The following is a 13962-nucleotide window of genomic DNA, read 5'->3' as shown; positions in this document are numbered from 1 at the left end:
AAATTTAAGTGCTCTTCAACATGGCGCACATTTACTGTCTCCAGGTAAATTTCATCTAGGAATAATTTAAGCACATCAACTTTTCGAGATCTTACCACCTCAACCCAATGATCAACATAAAATTAAATAAATAAATAGAATAAAATGTTATGCACGACATACGTTTAAAAAGGCAACGTTCTAAGATTGAACAACTCAAGATTTATTTTTTCTGAAAATAATATCAAAATTTAAGGATGAAAAAAAACCGACGAAGTAGGATGTTTGCTTGGGGAATAGTTGCACAATGTGCTCCAGAGGTAGTAGGCTATATAGGAGCTCAATAAGTTTGACTTTTGCACTATATATACTGTATGGAAAAGCTTTTTATGTTCCCCTACAACATACTTTTGCACTATATATATTGTATGGAAAAGCTTTCTATGTTCCCCTATAACATAGAAGTTCTATCCTCCCCCTTATCCAACCGTTCATTTTTTAATGGAAGGCGAAGATTGCCTCAATCACAATGTCACGTCTCTATATTATTTTATTTTTAAGTTTTTTCTATAAATTGTTTTGATACCAATTTTGGACGTCCATTCCTTTATTAAACTTGCACTAACAATATATATATATATATATATATATATATATATATATATATATATATATATATATATATATATATATATATATATATATATATATTCAATAAAATAAAATGACCAAAATATTTTTGAGAGTTTCAAGGGGTATTTTGATCATTATATTTTATCAAAAAATTATTGTTAATATTTTTATAGGTGCGCCCCAATGAGAAGATGGCACGTTCCAAATTTCATATTCAGAAAAATTGTATTAAAAAAACTAAAAATAAAATACTTTGAGACATCGGATCAAGATCAAACGGTGAGTGGCTCTTTTGATAAAAAAATAGAAGCTGGATGGTAAGGGAAGATAGAACTTCTATGTTGTAGGGGAACAAAGAAAGCTTTCTCTATACTATACAGGTGAGTACACATGAATAACATGTCAGAAAATGATTTGTGGTCCCTGAAGCCCACCATTAATGATATGTTTCCTCCTAACACAAGATCTTTTATATCCAGAAACGTTCAGATAATCTTGGTAAATAATTTGGCTAGGAGGGAGCTGAAAAATTGCTCCAAATCAATTTCTAATTGACTTTTGGTGGTCCATTTTTGAGACAATCAGATTTAGAGGTTTAAGCGACCAAAATTAATTTATTACTATTCAAATTGCTCACATTGCAGAATTTGTTTGAAAATTTGTCATAAAAAAATCCCAACCATGCAAGGAACATGCGTTCCCGGTGAAATCACGGGGCCAGCATGTACGTACACCTTTTGGTAAGGACTATAGGCCATGGGATTTCTCATTGAATGCCATTTTTAATTGATTTTCATTGCCTTTGGTGAGGGGCAAAAAAAGATTATGGAAATCATGATTTTTCAGGAAGAATGTTCATTCAGCTTCTTGAATCCAAAATCAGGGATACATTTTTTTTTATTGTTATTAAAAACAATTTTCTCAATTTTAGAGAAATTGTTTTTCTCCCCAAGCGTTAAAAAATTAATTTATGTTAGATTTCATATGGAGGAATTTTTTTTTTTTGAAATGAGTGCATAGCTGGACATGGCCTCAACAAAAAAAGGACAGTCTTTTCTAGAGTTGGCAAGGGGTCTGGGTATGGGCCAGGTCCCGATGTAAATGGACTTGAAATTTACCATGTGTACCCGGATTTGGATTCGGATCCAACAGGTCCAAAATTAACATACCCGAACCTGTACCTGAAAAATACCCGAACCCGTACCCGACCCATATGCCAGCTTCAGAAGCCGAAACTTATACCCAAATTTTATTCTCTCTAAAAGGAAAAAAAAATGATACAATATCTAGACAGAAAATGATTTTTGGGTATTAAAATATCCTTCTCTTTTTTATACAAGGAGGATCAGGGAAAAAAGAAAGGAAGGCAATCTCCTTCAAATCATATGTCACGTGGCCTACGACCACCCGTGGCTTCATTCTTCCTCACAAAACCTATCAACAAACAACAAAAAAAAAAAAAAAACTCTCAAAATATCTAGAGAGAGAAACTAAGGTTTAAAATACTGAGAAACCTAAATCAAGAAAGCTCTCAAAACCACTAAGCTAAAGAGAGAAACCAATCCCCGAGTTAGAGAAAAAAACCAACTTTGACAAAAACTGGATATTTCTCTTTGTTTTTCCGGCCAAGACCTGCACATCCGGCGAGTGTTGTAGAGGAAAGGCTAGGATCGAGCCTCCGAGAGTTGCAGCTCAGAAGCTGAGGCTAAGACCGAGAGAGGGAGAAACTAAGACTCCGAGAAGGGGAGAGCTGCAGAGAGGGAGGCCAGGGTTTGGTTGGCTTGGCAATGGGGTTGCAAAGCGGGAGAGTTGCAGAGAGGGAGGCTAGGATTTGGGGTTTGGCCGTAGATGAAAAATGAAAATGATCTAAATAATTTTAGGGATAAGGGGTTGGGGCTTTGGTTGTTAATGTATTAATAAAACTATGGATCGGGTATGGCAGGACCTGTACCTGGATCCGAGAACATCAGGTATGATATGTTGTCCGAGACCCTACCGTGGGTCCAAAACTTGGACCCATACTCGGACCCAAGTCGGATATTACCACTGGGTCCCAAGTCGGGTCCGCTCCATTGCCAACCCTAATATTTTCCCTTCTCACCCTTTTCCCATCTCTCTTTCTCTCCTTGCTAACCCACCTCTCACTAGTAATTCGTTGCATTTAACCTCGAGGTAGAAATGCATCTTCCAAGGTTGCATCAAAGACTATGTATATTTGTATAGGAAAGTCACATAACACCCTTATATTGTAGAAGTAAGGTGCACTTTAAAATCCACCCAAAAAGGTTGTTTTAGTGTAGAAAAACTCTACATTTTATCATGTCGACCTTGATATGAATGGATATGCCAAAAAAAAAAAAGGATTTTGGATCTAAAAATAGTGCATTTTGTAACATGTTATTGAAACGGTTCGTTTTCAAAAACTTTGAGTGTTTATAGATCTGTTTGACCTAAACCATTTTCAAAACTTTAAATTTTATAATTAGGTGTAAAAATTGATTTTTAGGCCATCGTAAGGGTTTCTAGCACCGACACTATGTCTTTCGGCAATATTTAGAGATCCACCTTACTTTAATTGTATAAGGTTGATGCCATGACCACACCTTTGTCTAAGTGGGAAACCCGACTATTGAGCATTTCTCCAAGTTTATAATACACCCCTAGCCACCTGAATTTAAATATGAAGGCTAAAAAGATTGTGACCTTGCTCCATCTGAATAAAATAGTTCCATAGGATATAATCTCATTTTCTAATGGGATTGTATTCTATGAGACCGTTTATCTTCATTACAAAGAGGTCACAACAATTTTTTTTAAAATTGGTGTTGACTGAAACAGGGCTGGAATTTGTAGCAATTAAAGGAATGAAATAAATAAATAGGAGAAGGATTTTCCTATTTACAGCAACACTCTCTCTCAAGACTGTAATTTACCTCCTTACTATAGAATAGTAATACACAAAAAGGTAACCCGGGCAAATTAATCATCAGGCTACATGTAAATAAAAAATCACAATGATACTCGCCTAATTTTGCGCAGTATAAACAAGTATACTTAGCACTAGAGTTATCTGAATTAAAGAGAGAAAGTGACTAGTTTTTGTGTGTTTAGAGAGATAAAGACAATAAGAAAATATCCAGTGAGAGATAATTTGAATTTAGTAAAAGTTAGGTATAAAAATGGGATTAAAAAGTTCCTTCTAAAGAGTGAATAGTAGTTGGTAATGTGACTGTTCATAGGACAAGTGACTGTTAGGTTTCCAATAGTCATCATCCAATGATTATTAATTGTTGGATCACTAAATAATCATAAACATTGGTTAGGTGCCTCGATCTCGTCCTCCCGATCTAGGTGATCTGGTGGCACGTGTCTTGGGTTTCTAGTGACCCCGGGATTTGAGATCGCTCTCTCGGAACCTTGCTCGAGGGCAAGGGCAGGTATACCAACCAATGAAAGAGGAATTTTAGATGGGATCGGGACTTACTCGGGTTGACTCGCGAGGGCGCCCTCTTAGATCACGAAGAAAGCCCCCCAGCTACATGAGCTGGTTCGAAATCGCCTCCCTTGACCTATAATCCTCTTGTTTCTCTGCACAACACTTCTATGGTTAATTTGTAAGACAAGTGGCTGGATTTGCAGAGGTGCCTTGTCAGGGTTCGAGTGCTGTTCCGGCCATCCACCTGCTAAAGTCGAGGTCGCAGAGAGTTTAGAGGGTTTTGTTAGCTCCCTGGTTGTTGGAGGAGAAGGAGAAGGGGCTGCATTGAGCTCACTGGAAACTTAGTGGAATTTTGGTGAGCTTTGGTGAATTGCTGAAGTGGGAAACCAGGGAGAAGGGCAATCCGCAAGGTCGTAAGGACTTAGGGGAGCTTTTTCTGGGGACTTCCGGTGGTCTTTCGCTAACTTCAGCAACGAGCAAAAAGTGGGAAGGGTTTTCCCGGTGTTTTTTACGATATTTACAACCATCGAAAAAGGGGAAAAACATGGTCAGATGGGAGGATTCCCAGCGATTGGAGGTATGTTTCTAGTGAAACCCGAAGGATTGCGGGGAAGGCGAAAAGTCGCATGAAGGTGGACCGTCAGAGAGGGGTGACTATTGGGGGAACTGAAGAGGCGTCAATGCCTCTCGAAAATAGGGAACATTGGGAACTGGGGTGCTTCAAAGTCACGCATGCCATTAAGTCACATGCAGCTCCGCCTTCGTACATCTCTGGGTACGACGATAGCCACACTTGGGGGCATGAGGCTAGCGGCGATAGTCCCGTGTGGCGTTTTCTTGCCCGTGGTGTTGATAGGACGTGGCATTGTGTTGCGCACGACGATAACCTTGAACGGTAGTGTCTTGCGGGGATCAAGAGTGATGGCAAACGGGGAGGCCTTGCCACCGCAGTGTGTTGAAAGCCAAGTCCTCCAACACAACCGTGAAGCCCATATTGTTCTGTGGAAGGGTGTCCATTGTGAACAGGGTATGCTCTTCATCATAGGTCAGTTCCTTGCTAGAGAAGTCTGCCTTGTATGTTTGAAATACTCGTCAGATGAATTGAAGCTGACTTGGAAGTGGTTGGCTTTTTCTTTTGGCCTGTAATCACTCTCCTTGGCGAGATCGAGGTTAACTTCTTCAAGTGGTTTTGCCACTTCCCCATGGGGCAGGCATTTCGTTGGTGGGTTTGCTTCTTCTATACAAGGAGGGCATTTATCTTGGCGTGTAACTATCCTCTTATCCTCAGATGCAAGAGCTTTGTAACTTCCTTGACAATAGGCCTTCGGTTGTAACTTGTAACTTTTTCTAATGCAATAAAATAAATGAATTTCCTTTGAGTTGGTTTGATGTTTCCCATCTTCATTTCTATCTTTTTATTGCACACACCACACATTATTGCCATGTTAGGGATAATACTTCTTTAAATATCGCCCATTAATAGGAGGCATCGCCTCTTCTTCATCAGAGTTCGTTAGTATATAGGCCCCACTTGGTGTAACCTTCTTGATTACAAATCGACCTTCCCACTTAGGCTCGGAATTTCCTTTGCGACATTCGTGCATGATGATCGGTCTCTTGACTGTTAGGACCAGGTCCCCACGAACGAATGAACAAACCTTGATAGACTTGTCAAAGGCCCTCTTCATTCTTCCTTGATTGAGCTCGAGGTTCTGTTGGGCCTCTAGTTTCTTTTCATCAAGGGCATCCAGCTCTTGGTAGCGGAGCCTGACGCTCTTGTCCTCAGTTAGTCCCTGATGTATAGTAACACAGAGTGAGGGCATTTGAATTTCGAGGGATAGGACTGTCTCACCCCTATAGACCTGGGAATAAGCGGTGGAATTCGTAGCATTGCGAGTGATAGTGTGATAGGCCCACAGAGCCTCAAGCAACTTCTTATGCCAGTTATTCTTTGACTTTGACACCGACTTCTGGAGCACCCCGCACAAAGTCTTGTTGAATGCCTCAGCTAACTCATTGGCTCGAGGGTAGTACATAGTCGAGTACTTCCACTCAATACCGAACTGGTTGACTAGGCGATCCACATGCTGGCTTCTGAACTGAGGGTCATTATCAGAAATTATTCGGTCTGGGACCCCAAACCGGTAGATGCTGTGGTGCCGCACGAAGTTAGCCATAGTGGTCCCTGGAACCTGTTTGAAAGGGACTGCCTCAACCCATTTGGAAAAGTAGTCTGTCGCCATCAGAATGAAGGCATGACCCAAAGTAAAAGGAGGGTCGATGGGTCCTACAATGTCCATGCCCCACTGGGAAGAGGGCCATGCTGTCACTGTAGGATGGAGAGGCTTTGGGGGCTGATGAATGAGATTCGAGTGAATTTGGAACACTTAGCATCTTTTGGTGTAGTTTTGGGCGTCAGCTACCATGGAAGGCCAGTAATAGCTGACTTTGCGTATGCGCTTGTAGAGCTTGGGGCCGGACTTATGCAGCCCGCAGATGCTCTAGTGTATTTCTTCAAGTATTTTGCTTCCCTCTTTTGTATCGACGCATCTAAGGAGGATTCCGTCAAATGACCGACGAAAGAGGACATCCCCATCGAGAAGGGTGTACTTGGTGGACATCCGTCGTACGCCGTTGCGTTCTGCCCGATCTTGAGGCAACCTCCCATGTTTTATGAAGTCCATGATAGGCTCCCTCCAATCTTCTACTTGTTCAACCTCTGCACACATCGAGTCGAAGAATCCGGGCTCCTGCTCCCTGGCCTTGGATTCATTTCCTTGAGAAATTTCCTGCTTTGTCTTGATGACATCCCTAGCTGTGAGAAGTGCCCCGAATGGGTAAGGCGGATACTCAGGGAAGACATTCCTCTCATCGTCCGCGTCAACTTCAGTTCTCAAGTCAACGTGTCTTCATTCGGTTACCCAAACTGAAGTGGGCCCCGTTGAAGACAATTGGATGGTGGCACCAGGCTTTGAGAGCACATCAGCATGCGAGTTTAGCCTTATAGGGATATGACTCAAGGGAAAGTCATCGAATTGAGCCATTTGGTTGTGGCATGATAGGCTTGAGAGTATCCTTCCTTGCGTCATAAATCCCCTTTAGCTGCAGGATGTCCAGCTCAGAGTTGCCGAAGATATTTAGCTGCTCTAAGTCTAACTTCTAGGCGATCTCTAGTCCGATTATGAGGGCTTGCTACTAGGCTTCATTATTAGAAAACGCCTCTGCAAGTGAGAAGGATAGAGAAAGTATTCCTCCATCGGGAGTCAGGAACACAACTCTGGTGCCCCCTCTATCATACTAGAATGCTCCGTTAAAGTACATCTCCCACGGTCGAGTTAGCGTCGTACAGAAAACTTCTTCATCTGGGAGATCGCTTGACAAGGGAGATTTAGAAGGGACTGAGTGAGCCGCAAGGAAGTCTGCTAGGGCTTGACCTTTAACTGCCTTCTGTGGTACATACGTGATGTCGAACTCCATCAGTAATAGTGCCCACTTGGCCAAACGTTCTGACAAGCATGGCCGGGTCATAAGGAACTTGACCGGGGCTGCCTTGGAGATTAACTTGACCTTGTGTCCAAGAAAGTAATGACAGAGCTTCTGTACCACAAAGATCAAGGCTAGGCACATTTTTTTGATGGGAGGGTAATTCTTCTTGGCCCCCTGCGGCTGAGATAATAGAGCGCTGTCTCTTTCCCTCCATCATTGTTCTGCACCAGGAGTTCCCCGAGTGACTTGTCGAGGGCGATCACATATAGGATGAGAGGCCTTCCTAACACTGGAGTAGAGAGTACTGGTGGATTCAACAAGTACTGCTTGATGTCCTTGAGCGCAACTTGGCACGCTTCATCCCATATGAAGGGAGTGTCCTTCTTCAGGAGGTGTGAAAAGGTTCTACATCGCCCTGAAAGGTTTGAATTGAACCTTCGAATGTAGGCGAGTTGTCCTTGAAGAGACTGCAATTCATGGAGGGTTGTAGGCAACGACATGCCATGAATTGCCTTGATTTTGACTGGCTCGATCTCCAACCCACAGTATCTCACGATAAACCCTAAGAATTTTCTTGAGCGTATGATGAAGGCACATTTCAAGGGGTTCATCTTGAGCTAGTGACGCCGCAACAGCTCAAACACCTTTTTAAGGTCTTGCACATGCGTGGCTTTTGTTTCAGACGTTACCACCAAGTCATCCACGTAGCAGTCATGTCCTTGAAGATGGTTGCCATGGCTAGCTGGTACATGGAGCCAACATTATTTAGCACAAAAGGCATCATAGTGTAGCAAAATATACCTTTTGGAGTCAAGAACACAGTGGCCTCCTTATCCTCTAGCGTCATCCTAATTTGGTTGTAACCAGAATAGCCGTTCATAAAGTAGAAGATTTGGCAATGAGCCGTGGAGTCAACCAGCATCTCGGTGAATGATAGGGGGAAATCGTTCTTGGGACAAGCAGTGTTCAAGACACAAAAGTCAATGCAGACTCTGATTTGGTCATTTTTCTTCTTGACTGGGACGACATTCGCCAGCCATCTTGGGTATTTAACTTCACGTATGAATTCAGCTTGCCTAAGCTTGTTTACCTCAGCATCGATCTGCATCTCAAGTTCGGGCCTAAACCTTCTTGATTTATGCTTCATGGGTTTGATGGTTGGATCAATACCAAGGCGATGGACAACAATCCGGGGGTCTAGACCAAGCATCTCATGATAATGTCAGGCGAAGACATCCCGATTTGCTCGAAGGAGGGAGATATAGCTTTCTTTCTTTTCAAGGAACATCTTCACTGAGATGAAGGTTGGCCTTGGGTCGGCCTCATCCCCCAGGTTGATCTCTTCAAGCTCATCAATCGTAGCTTGATGCCCTCTTCCCATTCTTCAGGAGCTTCTTGGAGTTCCTCATCGGGGGACTCACAAGGGTTTTCTTTGATCTCGAATGTGGCCACCCATGATCCTGACATCTCAGCCTTTAGGAGGGGCACAATGTAGGAGACGACTGGTCTCTGGCTGGTCTAGGCGATAGAAGGGCCGGCTTAAAGCGGGAGGTCCATGACCTCATGATTGGGCTCACTAGGTACTTGCCCCAAGCTGAGCGACACCTCACGTACTTGATCATATGACATGCCTCGTGAGAGCAGGAGCTCGAAGGTGGTTCCGTTTTGGCCTATGTTGCCAGGGCGTCGGCGGCTGTCGAGAATCCTGCCGCCTGGGCCAGTATTTCTCTGAGGCGCTTTCGCTGCGGCATGGTGAGGCTGGTGCCTCCGAACTCTTTGTTTAAAGTGTCAAAATCTGGGTACCATCGAGTTGTACCTTCAAAATGAATAGAAAGGGGGGGAGAAGAAGAGTTAGAACGTTCCGAGCAGCTTTTTACGTCATCACTGGAATTGGGCGTTTGCAAGGGGTATTTAAGGTCATGCCCCGGCTTTGACCGTTGTGGGGTGCTTTTAATATCGTCACCCATTTTGGCCGACTCCTGAGATATTGATAACTCAAGGCCATCTGCTTGATTGGATGATAAGATGAGGCGAGCTGCGCCTGGGATGAAGTCCCGCAAGGTTGGCAGGGCCTGAGGAATTCTTCCTCGACTAGTGGCTGAGGAAGATGATTCCTTCGATGGGCTGACCTAGGTACTCGTCGTCTCCTTCGGGATCCTTGAGGGAGTGTTTGGACCGCTCTATCAGGCTGGTGAGTGGCCCTAGCTTGGTTGACTACCTCACATTTCAGGGATTTGAGCCTACTTCGCCCATGGTAAACTTCCTATGGCTGAGAGGTCAAGGGCTCTGAAAGGTCCAGTGCATGCTCATGAAGGGCTTGTAGCGGGGCTTCCTCTTGAACGAGAGCGAGGGCTTGGACGCACCCTGAGAGAACCACACAGATGATGTGGCCTTGCTGGACTTTCTCTATGACTTTGGCCTCGAACCCAGTGTACTCCTTGAGCTCGTGACCCTACCCTTGGTGATAGGGGCACCAGAGTTTTTCTGTGCCCTGAGCTGGACGCTTAGGCTGTCTGGCTGACTTGGGGTGACAAGACCTTGCTAGAGCATTACCTCAAAGAGGGCATGTAGGGGATCTTGCTCCGTATTTTGCTGGGCTTGCATCAGGGGGTCTTCTTGCATAGGCCGAAGAGGGACCCGAGGGTGTCTTGCCGGGTCGCCCTGAACCTCTTGACACTGCTGCATCTTTTTTGCCAAGAGTTTATGGAAGCCAGTGCACTCGATGATGTCATGACCTCGTTAGAGGTTCTCTGTCCCTGGAGGCAGGAACTTGGGCTGCCTTGTCGGCTTTGGGGTGGCGATCCCTTCTTCGAGCATTATAGAGAAAAATGCACGAAGGATAGCAAGTGCCCGTTGTCCTCTTGAATTGTGACTATGGGAGATGCCTCAGCTGCCCCGGATGCCTTTTTCAACTCTTCTAGCTTTATCTAGCCCTTGTTGATAAGGGCCTCGATAGTGTCGTTGAGCTTGTAGTAGTCGTGAGTGGGGTGGGCTACTCTCCTATGATATGCACAATACTTCTCATTCGACTCCTGCCCCGGTGACTCTACAGTGGTGACCTTTGGCAGCTGGATCATGTTTTGTTCTAATAGCAGTTGAAGTAGTGAGGGTAAGCCTTGTTCTGGTGCTGGGTCCAGTAGTCGTTCTGCTTACTGTTTTTAGGAGGCAGGACCGCATTGTAGGATTGTTACTTGCCCTAGGTCTAAGGCGTCTGTGCTTTAGAGAGGTTGAGAGTTTGGGGAGCCACGCTTTTGGTGTCAGTCACGGTGATGACCACGCTGATCATTGCCTTTTGATTGCCCCGACTGCTGGAGCGAGAATTTGTACGGGAGGATTTCTGACAAGGGCTGTTGTGGTGCTTGAACAATCCCTCTATACGAACTGCCTTAGAGATGAGCTCTAACATGGAGGGTGGATTGGATGCCTTGACATGTAGGGCAATGTCAGGAAGCATGTTTCGTATGCAGGTCTGGACTGCTTCCCTCTCGATCATAGAAGTGGCGTGAAAGGTCGCCAACTCTCTCCATCGGGTGATGAACTTGTCAATTGGCTCACCAGGGTCTTGCATCACGGTGAGGAGCTCGATTGTTTTCACGTTCCTTTGGACTTCGTAGAAGCGTTGGTAGAACAACTGCTCCATTTCTTGCCAAGTGTACACCGAGTTTGGCGGCAGCCGAGCATGCCACTGGAAGGCTGGTCCTTCGAGAGTCTCGACGAACTGGCGAAGGAGGAGACATCGGTCAGTTGTTGTCTCCCGGCAGGCCACTTGGAAGTGGGCTGTATGCTGGTGAGGAGATGTGGTACCATTGAACAAGGGGAGTTTCCCTTTTTAGTAGTTCGGGGGAAATGACACCTGGTCAATGTAAGCAGGATACGGCTTTTGGTAGAGTGGCGTCTCCTGCATGTTCGGGACCTTGTTCTTGAAGCTATGGGCCACCATAGCATCTATGTCAGTTTGGGAGACCCCACGAGAAGAGGAGTTGTCTTGGGAGACCGGAGGGAGAGTCTGCCTAGGAGCTGTGTCCTCACCGGTCAGGGAATCAGATAAAGAAGGGGACTTGGAGGCCTCTAGGCGCTCCATCTTTCCGATGATGGCTTGCATCATTTCCTCGAACTTGTTCATCTGCTCCTCCTGAGCATCGTTTGGGTCATTGATCACCATGACACTGACCGTTTCTTCTGGGAGGTCAAATTCAGGTGATGCAGCGGACTGCCGATGCTGGCGAGTTGTGCGTGGCAAGCCAGCCTGGTGGGGCTTAGCTTGCACCGACTGGACTCAAGCTTTGTATGTCGATCTTGTGAGGATCGGTTCTTGACGGTCTTGGGACCGTGACTTCTAGGTGGTGATCACCGAACAATGTTCCTCGAGTTGCTCAGGCTCCGGAGTTTGAAGAGGGAAGAAGGGCTTACAAGGCAAGAGGTCGTCAGGGGTGGTGAACTCGACTGCCTTGGAGGTTTCCCTGGTCAGGATCTGCATGCCTCTTTTCTGCTTGATCTTGAGGCGGTTGTGGACCTCATTCTAGAACTGAGCCTGAGACCTGGACTGCTCCATTTTCTTCAAACAGGCGAGGGCCATGTCTATGAGCTGGAGCAGGGAGTGGGGCCCAAGGATTGAGGGCAGCTTGGGTTCTTGTCTTGGAGGCTGGAGGCCTCTGTCTGACATCAAGTCGTTGCCCCGAATTCCTTCGTGAGGCCTGGGTGTTCAGTTGACCAGGGCTGGCTCAAGATGCTACTCTTAGGGAAGACCTTTGAGTACCAGGGCTCGAGGTGCTTGCCTAGCGTCAGGGAAGTGGGAAAGGAAGAAGCTAGTTCGTGACTCCACCTGAGTTTGGATCCGGAAGGGACCTGTAAAGATGATGTGTGTGCACCTTTAGGGTTGCCATCCGGGTGACTTGGGGGTCAGCCCGGGCTCGGTCAATGGTTTTGACCTGAAGAGGCCGAGACCCGCGAGCTTATGTTTGTGGGGGACGAGGAGGGAACTTGTCTCCCACAAGGTGAAGCTGTGTGTGTCGAGAGGGAAGATGGAATGGTCGACCCTCATGTGCTCGAGGTGGCATAGAGCTAATGCTGCCTCGAGCTGTGGAAAGCGAATGCATGGCTCATGTAGGGTTTGGCCCGAGAAGGCCTGGCTCTGGATGCGAGCTCAAGGCAACATGAGGGTTGCCCTGAGGTGTGGCTCGAGTGGATAGACCATGAGCCTTTGAGTGTGTGCGAGGGATGAAGACCTGAGGACCTCCGCCTCTGTGTACCGACCCTTTAGGTGTGGAGGCTCAGAGTAGTGAAGGAGCACAGGGGGTTGCCTTGTGATGAACCTCAGGAGCAACGGTAGTTTGCTTGCCTTTCGCAGGGATGGATGGGGCACCCTTCTGGCATGCCGCAGCAGTATGACTGGCAGGAGATTTGCCAGTAGCAGGGTGTGGGGCAGCAGGAGTGGCCCTTGGTGGAGAGTCCACCAGGGCGAGAAAGCCGGGAGGCAAGGACCTTTAAGTCCCGTCTCGCACTGATCCAGGTGAGAACCTGGGAGTCGGATCGTGAATCCTGGCTCAGAAGGAGAGTAGGGAAGGAGGCTTATGCGACTCGCTTCCTTAGGACAGCCATAAGCGCAAGGATAAGGAAGTCTCCGACCCGGATGAACGGGTTGAACAACCCAAGTGCCATAGAAATAGGTGTAAAAAGTAAAAAGGAAAATGGTCAAACAAGAGTGAACAGACAAGGGGGTAGTAAGTCCCCAGTGGAGTCGCCAAGCTGGTTAGGTGCCTCGATCTCGCCGTCCGAATCTAGGTGATCTGGCGGCACGTGTCTCGGGTTTCTGGTGAACCCGGGATTTGAGATTGCTCTCTTGAAATCTTGCTCGAGGGCAAAGGCAGGTATACCAACCAATGATAGATGAATTTAGGTGGGTTCGAGACTTACTTGAGCTAGCTCGCGTGGGCGTGCTCTTAGATCATGAAGAAAGCCCCCAACTACTTGAGCTGGTTCAAAATCGCTTCCCTTAACCTATAATCCTCTTGTTTTTCTGTACAACACTTCTATAGTTAATTTGCAAGATAAGTGGGTCGAAGGGACCCACCCTTGTCTCAGGGCAATGCACGTTCACATGAGAAGGCGATGAAGTGTAAGGTTCAGTGAAAGATAGAAAAGGGAAGAGAGCTTGACGTAGGGTGAGACTAGCATGACGACCATAAATTACCTACTCGGAGTGGTAGCAAGACGGGCATAGTTCTCAAGACCAGCACGGTGGCAATACTACTCGAAATCGAGGTCGACGTATCGGTGATAGGCTAGGTCTACCCTCAGGCAAGTGAGAGGAGAAAGAGGTGAAGAATAAAGAACGAGACGACAAAGAGAAGGGGAAATCCGAACGTCAATAGGCATCGCGGTGGGCAATGCAAGGAGACGATGCATCCCTTGTGGATGGCGCTAGCTCC

The sequence above is a fragment of the Amborella trichopoda genome, chromosome 3, assembly GCF_054954075.1.
Source record: "Amborella trichopoda isolate Santa Cruz 75 chromosome 3, AtrichopodaSantaCruz75HAP2 v2.0, whole genome shotgun sequence".
Lineage (NCBI taxonomy): Eukaryota > Viridiplantae > Streptophyta > Magnoliopsida > Amborellales > Amborellaceae > Amborella > Amborella trichopoda.
This window is presented reverse-complemented; position numbering follows the sequence as displayed.